Source organism: Leopardus geoffroyi, chromosome C3 (genome assembly GCF_018350155.1).
Source record: "Leopardus geoffroyi isolate Oge1 chromosome C3, O.geoffroyi_Oge1_pat1.0, whole genome shotgun sequence".
NCBI lineage: Eukaryota > Metazoa > Chordata > Mammalia > Carnivora > Felidae > Leopardus > Leopardus geoffroyi.
In genome coordinates this window covers 49,163,562-49,185,304 of record NC_059338.1, presented here as the reverse complement: position 1 = coordinate 49,185,304, position 21,743 = coordinate 49,163,562, and the positions used below count along the sequence as shown (strand labels likewise).

Genomic DNA, 21,743 nt, shown 5'->3' with positions numbered 1-21,743 from the left:
CTGTTTCTCTCAAAATAAATAAACATTTAAAATAAAAGAGGAGGGGCACCTGGGTGGCTCAGTCGGTTAAGCATCCAACTTTGGCTCAGGTCTTGATCTCACAGTCTGTGAGTTCCAGCCCAGCGTCAGGCTCTGTGCTGACAGCTGGGAGCCTGGAGCCTGCTTCAGATTCTGTGTCTCCCCCTCGCTGACCCTCCCCCATTCATGCTCTGTCTCTCTCTGTCTCAAAACTAAACATTAAAAAAATCTTTTTAAATAAAAGAGGGAGAACTGTTAAACTCTGGGTTCAAATCCCAGCTTTTCTACTTGCTGTGTGACTTCATGCATATTGATTAAACTCTCTGTGCCTCAATTTCCTCTTCTATAAAATGGGGATAATAATACATAGTTCCTAGGAGTGTTGTGAGATTTAAATGGCTTTCAAAGATGTCAAGGGTTTAGAGGAGTGTCTGCTTAACAACGAATATTAGCAATTGTCATTCTTCTAGTTGCTCCAAACAAAGTCCTAAGAATGAGCCTTTCTTCCTTTCCCTTCCACATCGCGTCCCAATCCATCAGAGATTCCCATCCATTCCGCCTTCAAATCCATATCGGAAATCTGGTCCGTCTCCATCGCTGCTGGCCTTGTCCAAGCCACAGCGCCCTCCCACCGCCCTCCCACAGGGCCGCCCTGCTTCTGTTATTCCCATTCAACCCACCTGTGCCCCCCACATGGCAGCCAGAAGGATCTTTTACAAATGTAAATCAGATCGTAGCCTACCTTTGCGGACTCAGAACATACATCACACCCCTTATTACAGCGGACAGGACCCTACCCGCTCTGGCTCTCGCCCACCTCTCACGCCTCACCTCCTACCACTTCCCTTCCTCCCTTGGCTCCCCTCTGCCTAGAACAATTCCAGAGTAGAGGAGGGGCAATCAGGGGCTGTTCGCTTAGGGTGAGGGGAATTCCTCTGGGGACGTGGCATGTGGGCACACTTGAATAAGTGTTGGAGAGAGCCATACAAACGCCTGGTGTGGGGGAGCACGCATGCATGCATGCATACATTTCTTTGCAGTGACCTGATTGTCTCCAAATGGTGCTGGGTGCAGCCCCTATACCCCCGCGGGGAGACAAGCACAGTCCTACGGTAGCCTCAGGCCTGGGGATGGACCGGTGCGCTGGAGGGGCTCTGCCCTGGCTGCCCACGACCACCTTCCTCCTCCCACATCAGCCAGACGCAGCGTGAGGAGCCTGTGGGCCCGAGGACAAGCCCGGTGGATTCAGGTGTTTTTTAGCGCCTGGCTTGAAGCAGCACCCTCAGGGCAACGAGGCACAACACCCTCCACCCCAAGCCCCCCTTCCCCTCTCTGCGCCCTTCTCTGCTCCCACAGCTAAGCGGAAAATACCCCTTCGCTTTTCGGAGGCCAAGAGAAACGCGCACCGAGACCCGTAGCAAGCCGCCCTGCCCCGGGGGGAGGGTGCGGTGCCCTGGGCGGCTTCCGTCCAGGCGACAGGGACTGAAGTGTAAAGGGAAGGGGCAGTTCAGTGAGTAAATGCATGTTCGTCAGTCATGTTCAGCCCGGGACTCCAAGACACCGACTGGTGATAGTCTGGATTCTGCCACCGGCTGTAAAAGTCCAGTGGCCCAGAATATGCACACTTGGGGAAATTTAAAGCGCCATTGAAATAGTAGAAGTTACCGTCCTCGTCTGCACTGTTGGCATTACTATCATTCCGGTTTCTTCTTTTGCTAAAAGTGGATTCGTTCCTGGCACAGAATGATAGCAACATTATACCGAGCGTTGCTCGGCGCCAGGCATTGTTCTTAATTGTCTGGGTGTTCAGCCCGCCGTGGGAGGGAGCCGCGATCGCGGGGGCGTGCAGTTCCCGCCGCGCCCACTGGGTGGCGCAGGCACCGCACTTTGTCTGGAGCCGGGTGCCCGCCGCGCCCGACAGACCACGGGATCCGCATCTGCGACCCTGGACCCCGGTGCCCAGTCCGGACCCGGGCAGGCCTCTGAGGCCTCACCAGGGCTCGGGCTCTGACAAAGGCCTTCCCTTTGGAAGAAACTCCTGGGGGATTCCCATCTCACAGAGCAGGTTTCAAGGCCACGGGCTTGGCCACACACACCTGGAATGGGGGCGGGGGGGGGGGGGGTGCAGTGAGAATGTAGGGGGTGGAGGGAGGGAGATGGGGGTGGGGAGCAGTGGCGCCACACACCTTGTCAGGTAAGGCCCGGGTCTGCCGGCCCCTTCCCCGCCCCCTCTTCTTTCCCCCAGGTGTCCTTGCTTGGCATTTTCTCCAGAGTTCCCAGAGTCCTGTGGGAAATAGCCCTCTTCTGTCCTGACCCTTCCTCTACATCTGGGCAATGAACCATTTGCCCGGTTTGAATTTGATTTTCAGCTTGTGACAAGAGAAACCGGTGAAGCTGAGGCACTGGAGCTTCCTGTGAACACCAGCCAGCAAGCAAGTGGACCTGGAACAAGTAAGTACCAGGGGATTTACAGACTCCTCCAGCGTAAACCCCTTGGGGCACTAACCACCTTCTGCTTCTTTGGTACATCCTCCCAACACCTAGGATGCTTCGGTACCCACAGGGGGCTGGTGAACGCTCTTTGTCTGACAGTGTAATCGGGAGCTGGAGAGCACATCAGGACAACTGAGCCGGGGCTAGTTGTGTCAAATGCAGATACATTCTTAAAGGTTCTAATTCAGGAAGACGAGGATGGGACCCAGGAGTCTGCATGTTTAACAAGCCACCTTTCCCGCAAAGGGATTCTGAGGCAGTAGAATGTGACGAGAATATGACCGCACTTGGACAAATATCACCAAAGCTTTTAGGAACCACTGTACCACGAGAAGCTTGGAGTCCGCAGTCCCACCTTCCTTTCTGAGCCTGGCCTCCGGCTTGATGTGGCTTCCCCTCCTCCTCCGCCCCTCTGTTTTCCCAGGCCTCCTTTTGTTTGTTTGTGTTTCTGACCTCCCTGGAATGTTGAACCTGATTTCTTCAGAAGGTAAGCTCTTCATTTGCATCAACCTGAACTCTTAGGAAGCTTCAAAACCCTTGTGCAGCGTGAGATGAACTCCATGATAAATGAAGTTTTCCTTTTGTAGCCAGTCTTCTAGAACCTGCATTCTGCAACCACTTCATTTTCTTTTCTTCTTTTTTAATTTTCTTAGCGTTTATTTATTTTTGAGAGAGAGAGAGAGAGAGAGCGCGCATATGCACAAGCGAGAGAGGGGCAGAGAGAGAGAGGGGCAGAGAGAGAGAGGGAGACACAGAATCCAAAGCAGGCTCCAGGGTCTGAGCTGTCAGCACCGAGCCCATCGTGGGACTCGAACCCACAAACTATGAGATCATGACCTGAGCCAAAGTTGGACGCTTGGGGCGCCTGGGTGGCTCAGTCGGTTAAGCGTCCGACTTCGACTCAGGTCACGATCTCACAGTCCGTGAGTTCGAGCCCCGCGTCCGGCTCTGTGCTGACAGCTAGGATCTTGGAGCCTGTTTCGGATTCTGTGTGTCCCTCTCTCTCTGACCCTACCCCATTCATGCTCTGTCTCTCTCTGTCTCAAAAATAAATAAACGTTAAAAAAAAAATTATCATTCAAAGTCGGACGCTTACTTGACTGAGCCACCCAGGCACCCCCATTTTCTTTTCTTAAGTGGAAGAGTTTTGATCTGAGCCTAAACCACGCCCACTCCTCCCCCCCCCCCCCCCCCCCGCAATTCTCTGAGCTTCCTGACCTGCAGATATCAGGGCTGTCAATCACAATGACTAATTTCTAGACTCTTCGTGGAATTAGGGGGGCAGATTTATGTATGTATGTTTGTATGTATTTGAAATAAATTAGGAAATGCCCACATCTCTTTATCTACTGGAAGAATGTGACGTAAGTGCACTTCTTTGGGGTTTATTTTTCCTCAGCTCAACCTTCCATCATAAAAATAGAAGGTTGGGCGACAAATAAATCATACTGAAAGTCTTCAGGTGGGCATTTGATATTGTATCGTTAAGAGGCATATTTTATAATTGCTCTGATAATACCAGGGATGATGTTTGTGACAGTGAGTCAACAGCACCTTCCCTGCTGGTGTCTGTCCTCTAATAACCCTGTGGGATGGATACACGGCACCACGAGGGGATCATCACAGAACATTAATAAGGTGGGAGGCTGGTGCTGGCGCCGGGAGCCTTCAGAGACAGAAAGCAGGAGCTAGGCCAGACAGGCCCATTGTGTCTGTGCTTTGAGAGAGAAGTGAGAAGTGGAAAATGGTCTCTTACCTTCCCAGCAAATATAGGGCCTGCCTTGCTCAGAATTTCCTCTGATTTGGGGAGACCCTGGCTGCCTGATTACACGGAGTCAGGGCAAGGCCAAAACTGTCCATGAGAGTTCAGGAAAATGAATGTCCTCTCAACACTCAGAGTGCTGATGGGGTCTGCGTGGGGTGAGAGAATTTGGGGGAGGGTCGTAACAGAGCTCCCCAAGCATCTGGAACCCTCTAGAAGACTGGGCGGGTCCATTGCAGTCACTTTCCAGGAGTTATACCTTGAAGTTAAATTTGGTAATGTTTTTGCCAATGTCTAATGAGGCTTCGGGAGAGAGTGCATTTCCTTCTTCGTTGGCAGGATGCTGAACTTGCTGGAACCATCTCTGCTACGGCCACAGAGACAGTGGTTCAGTTTTATTTGCTACTCACAGAGAGCTTGCTCTGGGACAGCCCAGAGAGGTCTGGGGACCCCCTCTCCCCCCCACCCCCCTCACCCCGCAGCAGACCACACAAAGGGAAGTGCACACCCAGATTTTCCAGGCAGCCGCTGGGTTCCAGGACAGGGACTCTTAAGGATTTATTTTGACCACCCGAGTGCCAGGTGTCCCATTTCCACTTCTTTAAATTTCCCAGAATCCTTGAGAGGTGTCCATGTGATTGCCCGCTCACAGATGAGGAACTGGAGGCTGTGGGAGGCCAATGACTTGGCCCCAAGTCACAATCCCCTGCTGAATATGGTGCCACCCACCTGGGCAGCCTGGGTGCCTATGACATTGAGAGCTTCAGTAAGTGCACGTGCAGCGAGGGACAAAAGGCAGGTTGGGGGACCAAGCCCGTTGTGATTCATGGTCCAAATTCTTTCCACCGTAGTTGAAAAGCCACAATGGAGATTTCAGCTTTTTTACTAGAGACCCAAGAAATCTGTGTCCCTACCTCCTCTGCTTTCATTCTGGAGCTGCGTAAGTCAATGATCATGTCATGCCCTAAACTAAAGAATAAACTCCATAGTTATAAACACACATTCCAGAAGACAAGCCCGGCAAGTGGGGGAGCAAGTATCCACAGGACAGCTGCACGGAGCCTTGGGATTTATGTCTCAAGTCACCATCGGGGCTTCCCAGAATGGCATTTTAGAGAAAGAGAGAACCAAAGCATTCCCACTCTGCTTTGTTACTTGTCATAACACCAAGCAAATGACCAAGGGGACAATTCTGGGCCACACTTGAAAGGCTGGGAGGAAAGCACCTGAGTAGTGTTGGCACAATTCAAAGCAGCCTGTCTCGGGCAAGACGTTTTGCTTCTGAAACATCTGAAACCATCTTGGCCCTCAAGTGTGGCACAGTTGATCTAAACGTGTTAGAAACCATTGTAGTGCGAGACGGGGAGTGGTGGTCTTTAAGGAGGATGTCTTCATTTTGGACATTTTGGAAATAAGGTGGGCGGAAAGCAGAGGTCTTGCCCAAATGGTTTTCCAGACAAAAGCTTTTAAAAAGGTCCCAGAAAAATACATGATGAGACTGACAATTACATAGAAGAAGGCCATCCTAAATTCTAATTAAAACTATAACAGATATTCCTCTACTTTGTTTGAGATCCGGTTTAGATCCCACCTCCTCCAGGCAGGCTCTTGTAGCAACGCTAGCATCGAAGCTCTCTCCTGTCTTCGAACTCATCTAATGTTTTTATAATGTGTAGAATATTCCACAGTGTTCAAAACAATCCATTCTTATATTTGCTTAAACTTCGTTCTCCAGCACCCAGTGTGGGGTCAGGGACTACATCTTCTGTGAAAATGATAATTCTAGTAAGGACTGCCTTTAGATCCAGGCAAGAGATCCCTTTCAAGAGATAAGCTCATACCCTCCCTTCTAGAACATTTTCCAGTACCCAGGACCTCTTCCTGGCATCCCAGGTGTATCTTCCCTGGGTGGACCATGTTGCCAGTCCATGGAATGGCCAGGGGCGGCCACTCGCAGAGTCTGCTGGGATGCAGAACTGGGTGTCCACATACCTGTACGAGAGAGGTTTCATGGCCCCAGAGCCTTTCTTCTCCCCTGGGAAGAAAAGAGGGCTGGGCTGCAGACCGGGCACCAGGGACCGCCTCCGGGTGCCACCACATTCTAGTATGGAGTTTCAAAGAGGCCAAGAATTCTACATTTGAACTGGACTTTCCAGCCTCTGTTGCTCTGAGAGAGGCAATGAGATCAATGGGCAGCAGTTGCCTGGGGCTTGGCTTGGAGTGGGAGGGGCGGGAGAGGTCTCCCAGCAGGAGGAATGCGGGCTGCCATTAGTTCTTCCTCCAGGTCCCACACATGTTGAAGGCAGCTTGGGTATGTCCCGCCTGGCTCAGTCCCTGAATGCTGTGTTTAACCCTCATCTTGCTATGGCTAAAACCCATCTGGAGCCAAGAAACGAGTCTCCAAAGAAATGAAATGCCTAGCTTAAAAGGAAAACCACGGGGAAGTTCTGAATAAGTAACTTATGAAAAACAAAGTGGAAATTACAGGTCCCTGTGATGAATTCAAAGATTGTTCCAAGGTGGAGAGTAATGTTAAATGAGGGAGTTTAAGGCAAAGAAGGGGGGGGGGGTGGCAGGTAGGAGAGAAAGGCAACTGACACTGAACTGAGAATGTACCAAGGCCCCATCTCAAACAAATGTGCGTTATGTGTTGTAAGTGTTCTGTATGCTGCTATAGTGATTTAAAATGCACACAACTTCATCCTTTTAGGCACCACCCATTAAAATGCGGGCAGGTACACACAGTTAGCCTGGACTGTCACTCTCTTCTACACACTTAAAAGATTTACTAAGAAAACTCAGAGAACAAACAAGAGTACAAGGGGAATGTTAGGTTTAATTAAGCAATCAGCTCTTTAAAGGACTTCAGCACAATAATTGTTGGTATGTGAATGTGCCATGAATTATAAATGAGTCATCTGTTCTTTGAAGAAGACAGAACAGGAACTCTTCTTGGAAGGACTTGGGGAGCACTCTGAGTTGTTGAAAGGTAGCAAATTGCATTTCGTGCTCATCAGGCAATAATTACAGTGTCCTTTTAAGCCTAACAACAACAGGGAACATCTGTTAGGTGTTTATTACATGTGGGCCCTTGGTTGAGTGCCTTCCAGACATTTGGCCCTCACCATAGGCCTATGGAGTACCGGATACTAGTATTGCAGCCATTTCACAGATGAAGAAACTGAGGCCCTTGGCACCTTGCCCAAATTACCCAGCTACAGGCGCAATGTGCTCTGTGCCCTTAAAAGTTCACTGTCTAGTATTTAAGGTTGTACATTTTCTAATTTTATTACGTTCAGGCCAGCTTCATCTCCCAGCTGATCCAAATTCGGCGAGCTTCACTAAAATAATATCAAGTATTTTTCTAGCCAATGAACTATTGTCATGTATTATAATAGGAATGAGGGGGAAACTCACTGTCTTACGGAACACCCAATCCACACTTGGGAATCGACTGCCCAAAGAGAATGCTCGTTTCCAGATTGTATTTATTATGCCTGAACAATGACCGGAACAGTGATGATTTTGTAACAAAACCTCAGGGAAGCTATTAACAAGTTGGCATTTCTAATTTGTGTGGAAATGCTCATTTTATTTATCAGAAAATTATAGCAATGGTGTTCCCTTAATTAAGAATTGATACTGTGGAGGGGAATTTTGTGTGTGTGTGAAATTCATAATATTGCAGACGAACACGAACGGGAACGCAAAAGAAAATTGGTTAAATATCTAAATGTCAGCTTATTTTCCTTTGAACTTCTCATTTTACGTGGTTTGAGAGCTGCTTAACAAAGGAATTGTATAAATGCATTGTATCACTTTACAAGATGTTTTTTAGGACAAATTCATGTAAGTAGGAACTGCACTAGGTTTGTAAATAGCCCCAAAGAAAAAGACTTCCAACTTTTGACAACAACTAAGGAAACTACCCGTGTATTACAAGGCAGGTTAAGATCTAATAGCTTTTTCTACTGCCAATAAAGCGTGGGCACGGCTTTACCTGTGTGATAGGTATTATAAAACCAAAAGAAAGAGTGGTTTGAATGAGAAGGGATCTGAGAAAGGCAGAGAATTTGAGGAAAGCTGGAAACTTGAAGGAGACAAAGAAAATGGGAAGCGGGGCAGAGAAGAACACCCGCCTTTGGTGGCTGACTCCCACACTGTCGCCAGGAAACGATGCTCATGTGCTGGGAGCTCTGGTTATCTGCTGGCTCCAAGTGCCCACAGGCGGGTGTGCCACTGCATGGCCCAGCCGCCCCAAGCCACCTCACTTCAAGGTCTGGATTCATTTGTTCACAGTAAGCATTTGTTTTACAGGAATTTTGTACCAGGTGCTGGGCTGGGTCAGGGGACACACCCATGAACAAGGATTGCAGGTCCTTGGCCTCTTGGAGCTGACATTCTGGTCAGAGGGACCAGTCTGCAAACAAGGAGGTATGTAATTGCGAGAGTGGCAGATGGTGATCTGTGCTATGAAGAAAATAAAGCAAGGTAAGGGGAATGGGTGTGATGAAGAGGCAGGGAAACTATTTAAATAGGTGATTAGGAAGGCGTCTCTGAAGTCATGACCTCTCAGTAGGGAAGGAGCCAGCCATGGGAAGCTCCATGGGGAGAGCACTCCAGGTAGATCAAGCGCTAAGGCCCCAGGGCAGGAAGGGGCTGGATGAATTTGAGGACAAGCAAGAAGGTGCCAGTATAGCTGAACTGTAGAAGGGGAGTGAGTAGAAGTCACAGAGGCCAGGTCATGTGGCCTTCCAAGCCATGGCTGGATTTATTGGATTCCCTTCCCAGAGGAGCAGGAAGTCATCGGAAGGTCTTAAGCAGGGAAGCGGGAAGACCAATTTACATTTTTCCAATATGACCCTGTCTAGACGGGGTTATAGGAAGAGGAGAGTAAGGAGATGAATGAAGCGGTGACTAGTCACGGCCTCCACCTTCTTGGCCAAGAGATGAGTCCGACAGTGGGCTCTGTGACCTGCTGGGGGGGCTGAAGCCCATCTGTGGACTGCTTTTCTCTGTGAGAGTTGGAGAAGGGCACACTCGCCCCCCTCTCTGTGGAGGTGAGCTACATGCTGCCACAGGGGGAGCCAGAGAAGGGGGTGGGCAGCATCAGGGCCACACCCCAACTCCCCGAGGCCTGGGAGGTGGGGCGGGGGAGGGGGGCTGCCAGGTCCCAGCAGCTCTCCCTCCCCTTCTGGGCTTGGACGAGGAAGCTCTAACAGCCACAGAGAGGACGGTAGACTCCGGCCTTGGATCTGAACGTGGGTGGGACCCAAGAGGAGGCGAGCAGAGATGGCATGAGCTTTGGTGCAAGGCTCTCAGGCAGGGAGGACTCCGTGACCCTGGCAGGAGGGCAATTGCATGTTTTCTGTCCCAACATCCAAGTTACTCATTTTCCCAGGCGATGCTGTGGGACCTGTGAGCAGTACAGCAGCTAACCATTCTTTGTAAAAAAATAAAAAAGTCAGAGTGATGTTTAAACAAAGAAAGAAACGAGAAGACAAACAAGGACAGTGCCTTAGGGTGTATAACATATGGAGCAAAGCAAAATTAATTTGCAAGGATTTCCTTTAAAATGTAGGGAATGGGGTCACCTGGGTAGCTCATCTGTTAAACCTCAAGCTCTTGATTTTGGCTCGGGTCATGATCTCACGGTTTGGTTGGGTTCTTGGGTCTGGGCCCCACTTGGGGCTCTGCGCTGACAGCATGGAGCCTGCTTGGAATTTTCTATCCCTCTCTCTCTGCCCCTCCCCCACTCACACATGTGCTTGCTCGCTCTCAAAATAAACATTGAAAAATAAAATAAAACGTAGGGAAAGATCCTGAACACGTCCTACGCATTCTAGTGGAAATTAATAAAGATGAACAAATTTCACAAATATTGTCTGTATTGTGTGCGTGGTGTCCTCGTTAGTTTATCGTAGTGGATGCGGCATGTTGGGAGGTTTTCACAGCTGCTCTCCTCCCTCTAGCGCCGGCTCTGGTTTTCCCACAAGGGTTCAAGTTCTTCCACCACGAACTGTCTTGTCTGCCACAGAAGTCGCAGCCTCAGCCCCTGCGGGGGGGGGGGGGGGTAGGTTCAGTCTGGAATGACTGAGGTCAGGGTGGCTCCTGGGCACACAGGGTGAGGACCCTGAAGCAGTCGCGGTGGTGAGACGTGGAAGGAGGTGGGGCACGCTTCACGTGAAGGCAGGGAGGCTCCTCGTCCCTTCCCAGGCGCAGCTGCCCTTCCATGTGGTCTTCGCCTCCGCCAGCCTGGTCTCGTCACAGAGGCCCGGAGTCCTCGCGGGACTAGGATCACCCTTCCGCCAAGCGCGAGAGACGCCCTCCACAAGTGGCCTCTAGAAAGTGCTGCGCGCCCGCGTGTGCGCATGCGCCGCGTTAGCGTTGGTGCGCTCGCACTTCCCGCTCTTACTCAAGCTCCCTCACGTGAGACGCAGGTCCAGGTGTCGCGCCGCGCCAGGCCTCAGTTTGGTGTCAGCTACCAGCCTTTGCTCAGCCAGTCGCTGAGGCTTGTCCTCCTCACACAGTCCAGTCTGTCATGGTCACTGCCAAGAGTTCTTTCCCAGGCCCGGCAGCGTCTGGGTCCCTCAGGTAAGACCTCAGGTGGGCCATTCTCACCGGCTCACCTGGTACGTCTAGACACACCCACCCCCAGCCTGTCTCCCAGCCGAGCACTTAAAGCCGGGGTGAGATGGGCAGCCAAGGACAGGATGGCTTAGCCTGCAGCAGACTCTCCTGGAGAGCTTGTTAAAAAATACTTGTTCCTGGCCCCACCCCGCGGCAACTCATTCACTAGGGCGGGGCCTGAGAATCTGCATTTCAAACTCCGGCACCAGCCCCGCCCCCGTGATTCTGACACGGCGACTGTCTGTCCCTAGACTGGATTAGGGCGAAGCAAAGCTGGAAGCCACGAGATTGGTGTGAGCTGCTCTGTGCGCGACGGATGGCAGAGGCCTGTAGGCACGAGGCCGCACCAGAGAGAGGAAGGGGAGGAGATGGACCCCAGGAACAGGAGGGAGCGGGGTTTGAGAAGATGGCCTCCTGCTGGATGGGGGAGGAAAGGAGGCCGGGGGCAGCCGCGCTGCAGGCCCGGTGCTTTCCCAGGAGAGTGTGGGCTCTCACACCTGCAGTGGAGGCCCGCTCCCGCTCCCTCTCCTGCTGCGGGCTCTGGCCGGTTCTGCCCCCTGCCAGCAGCTCCCCGCTGGGGGACCAGCCAGGGCCCCTCCCTGGGAACACTCGAGTTACAGCCGCCTTGGCCGCAAACGCGGCCTCTCCATGGCCCCTGCCTGATAAAGTTACCACATTCGAAGTGTGACAGATTTTTGGAAGAAGCCAGAGTAGAAACCGTGGCTGACCCCAGGCCCTGAACTCACTCAGTGGTAGCAACAGCACCTGATGTTTCCACAACCCTCTTGTTTGGGGGGATTTAAAAATGCCTCAACCCCACATGGGCTTCATGACCCCAGATTTTTTTTCAAATGACATAGCCAACAGATGGGCACACAAAAGTGTAAAAGTTACTTTTCTTTTTCGTCTGTTCGTTATGAAGTCGGAGGAACATTAGTTCCTTCTACAGATAGGGATCATTTCTGGATCTAAATGCCTTCCTAATTTTGGAGATTCTACCTTGACGCCGCTCTTTGCTTACAGAGTTGTCCTTTTAGACGATCCCCGTGGATGATACCAGGGGCCTTAGAGAACCATTTTGCCCCAGAAGCTCACCTGAGAAATTTACCTTCTGCTGGCTTTGTGTTCATGCAGAGCACCTGGTTTAGGGCTCCGCCCACCATGGTAACCTCGGAAGGGCTGCTGACCCTCACTGTGGGTCTAGGCTCCAAGGGAAGGGGTGCTGAGCCTTCGACCCAAAGACTTCATGGAGATTATGAGATCCTTCCACAGATGAGGTAGGAAATGGGGATTTGGGTCAGAGTGGTTATCTGAACTCCCTAGAAAAAAGTATCTGGGGCACAGTTTGTGTGCTAAGGCTTAATTGGCATATGCAGTAGTTATGAAAGCAGCCAGGGTGAGAAGAAAAGGCAGGCAGGCAGGAAAGCACATGTAAGGGGGTGTATTACCAACCTAGCCGCAGCGTCACCGAGAAAGGCAGCCTTTTGCTTGATTACACAGCATGTCTTCCAGATGGGCCAAGTGGATCCTTCACACTTCAGAGTGTGAGAGAAGGAAAGGGAATTTATGTGCTGGCTCTTCCCTGTCCTCTTGTCGATGTTCTCTCCAGGGTGCGTTCGTTCATTCCCCAGTTTGGAGCTGTGTTACCTAGCCTTTCCAGTAGTCCCTGGCGAAGCCAGATCTCATGTCCCACATTTCACTTATTCAGACTTGGCCTCGTGTTAGGCACGATAAAACACTTACAGAAGCCCAGTGTTCACTCGGGAGTATGAGGAACAGCAGCTGAGGCCAGGGGACTGGGGGCGGGGGGGGGGGCAGTCCTTGGAGATACATGCCCATAGCTGGGCTCGGTGACAAACAAGGAGTCAGGGATTTTTGAAAGGATGTTATTCTTTTGTCTTGCCTCTGAAATTGTGGCCCCATTAGACCTCCAAATGCCATTTGCAGCTTATTCCTTCCTCTAGACTCACATCTGTCTTTAGTAACATATGGCAGTGAGAAGGAAAGTCCTGGAGAAGTAGCGGGGGAAAAAATTCACATACCCTCACTTCGCAAACCACCGCATCCCATTTCTGCGCCATGCTCTAATACTTACTGTGTGACCTCGTGGAAGTCACTTAACCTCTGAGACGATATGACAATTTTATGGGAGTCAACGTAATGCATAGGGTCCTTTTGGGAAATCAACGTAAAACATAGGGTCCTTTTGGGAAATCAATGAAACAAACGAATGTATAAGGTCTTTCAAAACTGGTGTGATCTGGTGACAGGCTGTTATTCTTACTTCCCTTCTTCCTGCAGCACCACACCATCCCTCTTGAGACACTTGTGGCTTCTTTCTGGGACTCCTGACCTTGGGCCCGCCTATGTGTCTAGCAGGTCTCCCTCCGTTCTGACCGCCAACTGTTCTGCCCCTTCAAGCTCATCTGTCCCTTGACACCACCTCTCCTGGACATTCTTTTAGGGAGAGTCTTGACATTCATATCAGGGATCTGTTAGCTATAATGCTTTGCTAGGGCGAGGATTTCGCAATTTCACAATAAAAGGAGCTTTCTTTTGAAACAACGAGTAAGCTTTCCACGAGTACCAACATGTCGGGAACCATAAGAGCTTGCATGAGAAACCTGGTGTTCCTGTGTCCTAGAGCCTTTGCATCAGGCTGAAAAGAAGCAAGGTCAGCGTGTTCATTTCATGGCTAAGCCTTTTGTCTCCCTTAATGTCCTTTCCTGTGTATCGTCTCCTTTTAGCTCCCAGTAACCCCTACAAAGAAGAAAGGGCATCTCCATCTTCCAGTGGAGGAAGCAGAAGTTCAGAAAAACTGACTGATTTGCCCAAGGCCCAGAACAGCCAGTCTGAGGCCAGGCAAAACAAGAAACTGTGTCTTCTGGTTCCAAGCATTTTCTATTAAACACTGCTGTTATTTGTTTTGGCTTGTTCTTACTCCCTTTATTCTTGGTTTTCACAGCTACTTCCTTCTGCAGGGAAAGTGTCCTGGCTCCTACCAGGTGCTTGTATTCTGGGTAACACAATTTCTTTAATTCACCAAGAAAGTCAGTCATAGAACCATCAGCTGTGAGGGGTCAACCCGAGACCACAAGGCCAGCCTCCTGCCCTTAGCTCGGTGGAGGCCTAAACCACGTTTCCTGGCTGGTTGAGGGACCCTTGGGATGTCATGACCTGCCCCACAGTTGAGAGCAGAAGAAAGGTCTCAGTATCTGTCAACTCAGCCTCATGTTTTGGGGCTCCCCTTGGGATGGGGGTACCTATGCCCCACTCTCATCCCTGAGACATCATGGCCAGGCTGGGTAACTACAGGTCTTTTATTGTGCTGACTGTTGTTCTGCTGGTTTCTGGTTGAGGGGACTGTGCAAAGCAGTGGTATTTTGAGAGGAGATCTGGGGGGTGGAGTGGAGTGAGTAGGGGGCGATGGCAGGGGAGGTGGGAAAGGAGATTGAGAGAGGACGTTGGGAGAAAGCAGAGATGCCAATGGCGATGAAATGTGGCTCCATGTTTTCCGTGTACTCCTTTTGTTTCCTTGTGAAAGGTTCTGTCGGACTTATGTTATTAACTGGTGCTTCAGGAGTTGTGTGTGTGTGTGTGTGTGTGTGTGTGTGTGTGTGTGTGAGAAGTGGGATGGCACTAGCTGGGCATAAGATTAAAGCAGGGGCAGCCTAAATGCTCCTAGTCACATGCAGGTCACAAAATGCTGGCCTACGTCATCAGGGCATCAGTCTCTGAATCTAAAGATAGATGTTTATCAAGAATTTCTCCTTTATATCAATTCCAAATCGCTCCTCTTTTAACTCAAATTTAAGTCCATTTCTTTTGGTTTGGCTCAAGTCAAATCCTTGCCAGCAGACCAAACTTTGACTCACAAAATCCAGAACTGCAGAGTAGCTGAGGAAGGAAGATGTGGCCAGAGTCCAGCTGTGGAAAATGCAGGAGACTGTAACAGAGGCTGGGGCTGTTGCCCAGCTGTTACTGCTCTGTAGGAAAACTAGTGAATGATTCCCACTCGGTGAATATAGGGGAAGCCAGAAACACCTGGCTTTTCCCGTGGTAGAAGTTCGGATGTTGAGTGACACCAATCTGAAGGAGTCAACAACACTGACCACGATATGGAACAATGGCATTCATCATTATCTCAAATGTATCCAGAATTTGTCAGTCACCATTTTATCTCCTCTGCCCCATTCTGCCTCACGTGCCAATCCCTCTTCTGTCTCTATGGGTGATGGCCAGACCTAAGCCCATACCTACTTTCTCAGCATGAAAGCCTTCCTCGCTTGTAAACACAGTCCCTTCTTGTTAAGCTAAGGGTGTTGTGTGCGGAAACACACCAAGTGCTTGCCTTGGTCCTTTCAGCTGTTACAACAAAATGCCACGGACTGGGTGGCTTGTAAACAACAGAAGATAATTTCTTATAGTTCTAGAGGCTGAAAGTCTGAGGTCAGGGTGCCCGTGTGCTCGGATGAAGACCTCTTCCAGGTCACAAACTTCTCATTGTATCCTCACATGGTGGAAGGGGCTAGGGAGCTCTGTGGGCTCCTTTTATTATGAGGGACACTAACCTGTGTCGTGAGGGCCCAGCCCTCATGACCTAATCCCTTCCCAGAGACCCCGCCTCCTAAAACCATCGAGGTAGTCCTTAAGATTTAGCATATGAATCTGGGGAGGGGCACAGACCAAAGCAGTGCTATAGTTTGCAAACTTAGTGTCTACCTCCATACAGGGCCCCCACCTCTAAAGGTGACTAGGTTTTTGCTGTATGTGTTTTTTAAAATGAAGATGCAAATATTTATCCATATACACAAATGTGTATGTTGTACATTTACAGATCAAAGGCAGGGAAGGTAACTAGGTCTTAAATGACAATAACCTATCTGTTTTTGAGGACCATTGTTTTTGTGTGTGTGTGTGTGTGTGTGTGTGTGTGTGTGTGTGTGTGTTTATCAGCTACCATTTAGATTTCAAGGCACATTTTCTCATTTCACTTGACACATGAGAAAATTGTTGCCAGCTAGTTGAGCGGTAAGGTGAACTTGACTGTGATAATGGGAAACAGCTCAGCAAAGACAGCAAGGTCAGCTGACCAGTGTTCTGTTCTCCTGTGCATGCTATATCTACTGACCTGGTTCAGGATCACCTCTTTGTTCTCCAAAGGACTATCAGATTAGCACCAGCATGGTCCAAGAATGTCTTTTGTACAATTAACTGGTAAGATTCAAAGAGGTTGATTAATATTTAAAATTAAGCCCAGAAAGCTAACTTTGCATTGAGCTGTCAGCCTAAATTCCTTTTCTCAGATGGGTCTAGAGATTCTTGGGCAGCTAGGGAAAATATCTTGCACAGAACATAATCTGTTGAAATCTCTATTCCTGCTATGCCTACTGTATCAGTCAGATCAGCTAGAGATGCTAGAGTAAAAAACAGACCCCCAATCTTAGGATTTATGCAACTGAAGTTTATAGCTCACTATAGGTTTGGGCACTTATCCAGGGCAACTGTCCTCACATGTTGACTCAACATTCCATCCAGATTTCTTGCTCTTGCTTGTCAATACACACTCCCCTGATTGCCACGACAGGGAAAGAGCAAGGATGAGCAAGTCAATGCTTCCAGCTGGAAGTGACATGTGTCACATTTCATCTGCATAAACAAGTCCCGTGGCCACACCGAACTCTAGGCAGACAGGTGTATCTCTTACTGGTTTCCGTAAAACATACCACCCAAACTTATGTTTTTAACAACACAGCTTATTATTTCTCGTGTTTCTGTAAGTAGGCTGGGCAACTCTTTTGCTGGTTTTACCCGGGTTTGCTCATACAGCTGTTTTTGGCTGGAGGATCAGATGGGCTGAATTAATGTCCTAGATTCACGTGTCTGGCAGTTGGTGCTGGCTGTTGGCTGGGGTGCCTCGGTTCTTCGCCACATGGTTTCCCATCCTCCAGGAGGCTTAACTGACTTCCTTACACGATAGTCTCAGGACGGTGTTCCAAGATGACAAAGGCAAGAGCTACAAGGTCTCTTAAACCTGAGCTCCAGAACCCACACAATACTTCTGCCACATCCTGTTGGTCAAGGTCAGTTACAAGGTCAGCCCAGATTCAAAGAATGGGGAAATAGTCTCTTGATGGAAAGAGTTGTAGTTATCGTAGCCATGTGTTTTGATCTATTTCAGCAGGGAACGTGTACAGTCTCTTCTTGTTATTTGTGGTAGTTAGGTACTATAAAGTCATTGAGAACACTGAATTAGAGACTACTGAGCCTTTGCTTCTAGGAGGGAATACAGGGTTAGGTTCCTGTGAGCCTCTGGATACAGCATTTTCATCAAGTGATCAATACATGACCTTGTTTTATGTGAGCATCTATTTAATAACACCTTATTTAGTATATATTGCTGAGTCATGGCTAACAGCTCTGTCACTCATGCCTAAATGAAGCTTATTTAATACGTATTTTCTCCATAAGACACATCACAGCCTTCTTGTGCTTAGGAACACTAGAAAACATTTCAATATTACACTTGGGGGCCGTTTAAATATGAAATCACCAACAAAAAGTACAAAAATGTGAAAAAAAATGCCATGAACTAGCCCCCCAAAAGGACATGTCTGTAGTATAAGAGCTGAAACAAGAAGGCAAAACAACACCTTTGTTTTACCTCAGCAGGGAGTGTGTGTGTGTGGGGAGGGTGGGTACAAATCAGATTTGTCCCCACTCCGCACATGTCCTCGAATGACCATGAAGGCAGGGTGAGCATTGATTTGGAGGTTACAAATAAATTGTAGCAAGTAGACACATTTTCAAGTGTAGAACCCACAAATAATGAGCATTGACTGTGTATAGAAGAGGGAAACCAGATTGCTGAACAGTAGTAAATTCTGTCACACTCATCATGGGAAAACAGGAAAGAGATGAACATTTATGGAGTACTTACTATGTGCTGGCATTATGCATTTATTATAGTATATAATATACTTTAATATCATCTCTTTATATGTTGCTGGATTCAGTTTGCTGGTGTTTTATTGAGAGCTTTTTCTTGTGATGTCTTGGTCTAGTTTTGGTATCAAAATCCTCTCAGATTAAGTTAGGAAGTATTCCCTCTTGTGTTTTTGGAAGAGTTGATAAAAGAATTAACACAATCCTTCATAAACTTTTAGTAGAATTCACCAATGAAGCCATCCAGTACAGGGCTTGTGGGGAAAATTTTTATTACTAATTCAGTTTCTTGGCTCAGGTCTAGTCAGATTTTCTTTTCTTTTTTTGAGAGAGACAGCATGCACACACAGCCGGGGCAGAGGGAGAGAGAATCTTAAGCAGGTTCCATGCTAGGTGAGGAGCCTCATGCAGGGCTCTATCTCACAACTGTGAGATCATGACATGAGCTGAAATCAAGAGTTGGATGCTTAACAGCCTGAATCATCCAGGTGCCCCAGATTTTCTATTTCATCTTGAGTCAGTATTGGTGGTTGTGTCTTTCTAGGAATTTGTCCGTTTCATCTGGGTGATCGAATTTGTGGATATAACCATTGTTCATAATATTCTGTTACAATCCTTTTTATTCCTGTGAGGTCAGTGTGATCCCTTCGTCTTCCCTGATTTTAATCATTTGAGTGTTCTCTCTTTTCTCTTGGTCAATGTAACTGAAAGTTTGTCAATTCTTTTTCTTTTTTCAAAGACCCAACTTTTAGTTTTCTTCATTTCTATTTTTCCTCTTTATTCCATTTATTTTCACACTAACATTTATTGCTTGCTTTCTTCTGCTTGCTTTGGATTTTGTTTGATCTTCCTTTCTAATTTCTTTTTTTTTTTTTAATGTTTGTTTAAGTTTGAGAGAAAGAGACAACGTGCAGGCAGCGGAGAGGGGGGTGCAGAGAGAGAGGGAGACACAGAATCCAAAGCAGGCTAAAGGCTCTGAGCTGTCAGTACAGAGCCTGACGCGGGGCTCGAAACCATAAACCGTGAGATCATGACCTGAGCCGAAGTCAAATGACACTCAACCGACTGAGCCACCCAGGCACCTCTTTCTTTGCTAATTTCTTAAGGTGCAAATTGATTTGAGACCTTTCTTCTTTTTTAATATAGGCATTCACAGCTTCTAAGCAGTTTCTGCTGCATCCCACAAGATTTGATATATTGTGTTTTATTTTCATTTATATCAAACTTTTTATTCTAATGTCCCTTGTTATTTCTTTTTTTGACCCATTGGTTATTTAGGAATGTATTTAATTTCTGTATATTTGTAAATTTCCCAAATTACCTTCTGTTCTTGGTTTCTAATTTCATTCTCTTGTGGTTGAAGAATGTACTTCCTATGATTTTAATCATTTAAAAATTGAGACTTGTTTTACAGTGAAACATGTGGTCTTTCCTGGAGAAAGATCCACGTGCACTTGAAGAATATGTATTCAGTTGTTATTGGGTGAAGTATTCGATAGATATATTCTGTCTCGTTGGGTTATGGTGTTATTCAAGTCTTTGGTTTCCTTGTTGACTTTCTGCCTGGTTTTTATATTCATTATTGAAAGCGAGATATTGAAGTCTTCACCTGTGTTTGAATGATCTATTTCAATTCTGTCAATTTGCTTAGATTTTGAGACAGTTTATAAGTGCATAGATGTTTGTAATTGTTTTATCTTTTTTGAGATTGACCCTTTTATCATAGAATTTCTTTTTCTCAAGCAACAATTTTGCCATTTACTGGTATGATACAGTAAAATTAATTAGTATAGTATTTTGTCTGATATTAATGTAGTTACCCCAGCTCCCTTCTGTTTACATGGTATGTTGCTTTCCATTGTTTTACTTCCAACCCAGCTATGCCTTTGGATCTACAGTGTATCCCTTACAGAAAGCATACATTTGTATCAGGTTCATTATTTTCATCCATGCTGCCAATATCTGCCTGTTAACTGGAGTGTTGAAGTGCTGGTCTTATTGAGGATCCTTTCTTTGTGATGAGTTGATTCTTTCCTGTTATTTTCAAGATTTTCGCTTTGCCTTTAGCTTTTCATAATTTGATTAGTTTAGTTTAGCTTTTATGTCTCTGAAAATCATAGGTGAAACTCAAGCTGTTCCCCAAAATTGGCATAAAGTAACCACTTTTAACCAATTCCGTCACTAGGAAAACTCTAGTGCTATAGCCAATCATTATAAAAACTTAACAGCCTCTGTATTTTCACTATATAAGCTGTTCTAAACTAATAATCCTCTGAGCCTCATTCTGCCATTGGTTTGAAAGCTCCCAGTTTGCAAACTGTTTTTATGTGCACAAACTAATTAAACTAATTAAACTCTCACTAATTTAACTCTATTTTAATTATCTGGTGATATGATTTAATTTTATTACTTCTGGTTTTTTGACAGTATCTAATACATAAATAGTAGATTTATTGTGAGGATTATATAGGCAAATATACATAAACCCCAATAACTGGGTCTCATTTAATGCTACAGTAATTTTTTCTCCTTTTGGAAACTCATGCTCAAAGGGTGGTAATGCTACTCCCATTTGTGTCAAATTATTATTTTTTTATTGAGGTATAATTGACACATAACATTATATTAGTTTCGGGTATAAACATAATGGTTTGATATTTGTATACATTGTGAAATGATCCCCACAATAAGTCTAATTAATATCTGTCACCATACATAGTTACAAAAAATTTTTTTCTTGTAATGAGGATGTTAAAAATGTACACTTAGTAACTTTCAAATATGCAATACAGTTTTATTAACTATTGTCACCCTGGTTCACGTGATATCACCATGACTTATTTAGTTTATAACTGGAAGTTTGTACCTTGTGGCCGCCTTCAGTCATTCATTGTACCAGCCCTATACCCTGCCCACGCCCCCCCCCCCCCAACCTCTAGTCTGTCCTCTGTACCTATGAGCTAGTTTTCCTTTTGTTTGGTGGGTTTTTTAGATTCCACATAAAAGTGAGATCATCCGGGGGCGCCTGGGTGGCGCAGTCGGTTAAGCGTCCGACTTCAGCCAGGTCACGATCTCGCGGTCCGTGAGTTCAAGCCCCGCGTCAGGCTCTGGGCTGATGGCTCAGAGCCTGGAGCCTGTTTCCGATTCTGTGCCTCCCTCTCTCTCTGCCCCTCCCCCGTTCATGCTCTGTCTCTCTCTGCCCCAAAAACAAATAAATGTTGAAAAAAAAAAATTAAAAAAAAAAAAAAGTGAGATCATCCAGCATTTGTTTTTCTCTGACTTACTTCACTTAGCATAATGCCCTTGAGGTCCATCCATGTTGTTGCAAATGGCACAGTTTCTTTTATGGCTGATTAGTATTGTGTGTGTGTGTGTGTGTGTGTGTGTGTGTGTGTGTGTGTGTGACATCTTCTTTATCCATTGATCCACTGATGGAGCTTCAATTGTTTCCATGGCTTAGCTATTGTATATAATGTTACAGGGCGCCTGGGTGGCTCAGTTGGTTAAGCATCTGACTTTGGCTCAGGTCATGATATCTTGTGGTTTGTGGAATGAGCCCTGCGTCAGGCTCTGTGCTGACAGCTTGGAGCCTGGAGCCTGCTTCAGATTCTGTGTCTCCCTCTCTCTCTGCTCCTCACCCACTCATGCTCTGTCTCGCTCTGTCTCCCAAAAATAAACATAAAAAAAATTAATGCTGCAATGAACACAGTGGTGCACATATCTTTTCAAATTAGTGTTTCTGTTTTCTTCACAGAAATACCTAGAACTGGAATTGCTGGATCATATGACAGTTCTATTTTTAACTTTTTGAGGAACCTCCACACCGTTTTCCATAGCGGCTGCACCACTTTGCATTCCTATTGGCAGTGCACGAGGGTTCCTTTTCTCCACATCT

At 47.2% G+C, this 21,743-nt stretch overlaps 1 long non-coding RNA gene across 2 annotated transcripts in view; it reads left to right on the top strand.

Annotated features, from left to right (window-relative positions):
* The first annotated feature begins 2,182 nt into the window (after positions 1-2,182).
* LOC123585009 overlaps positions 2,183-21,743 on the top strand; it is a 40,651-nt gene continuing 21,090 nt past the window's right edge. The window contains exons 1-2 of one of the 2 annotated variants that reach the window (XR_006705838.1): positions 2,183-2,469; positions 8,591-8,707. This is a non-coding gene — a long non-coding RNA (uncharacterized LOC123585009). Of the gene's footprint in view, positions 2,470-8,590; positions 8,708-10,001; positions 10,868-21,743 lie in introns of those variants that run through there. The other variant, XR_006705837.1, reaches the window with a different exon arrangement.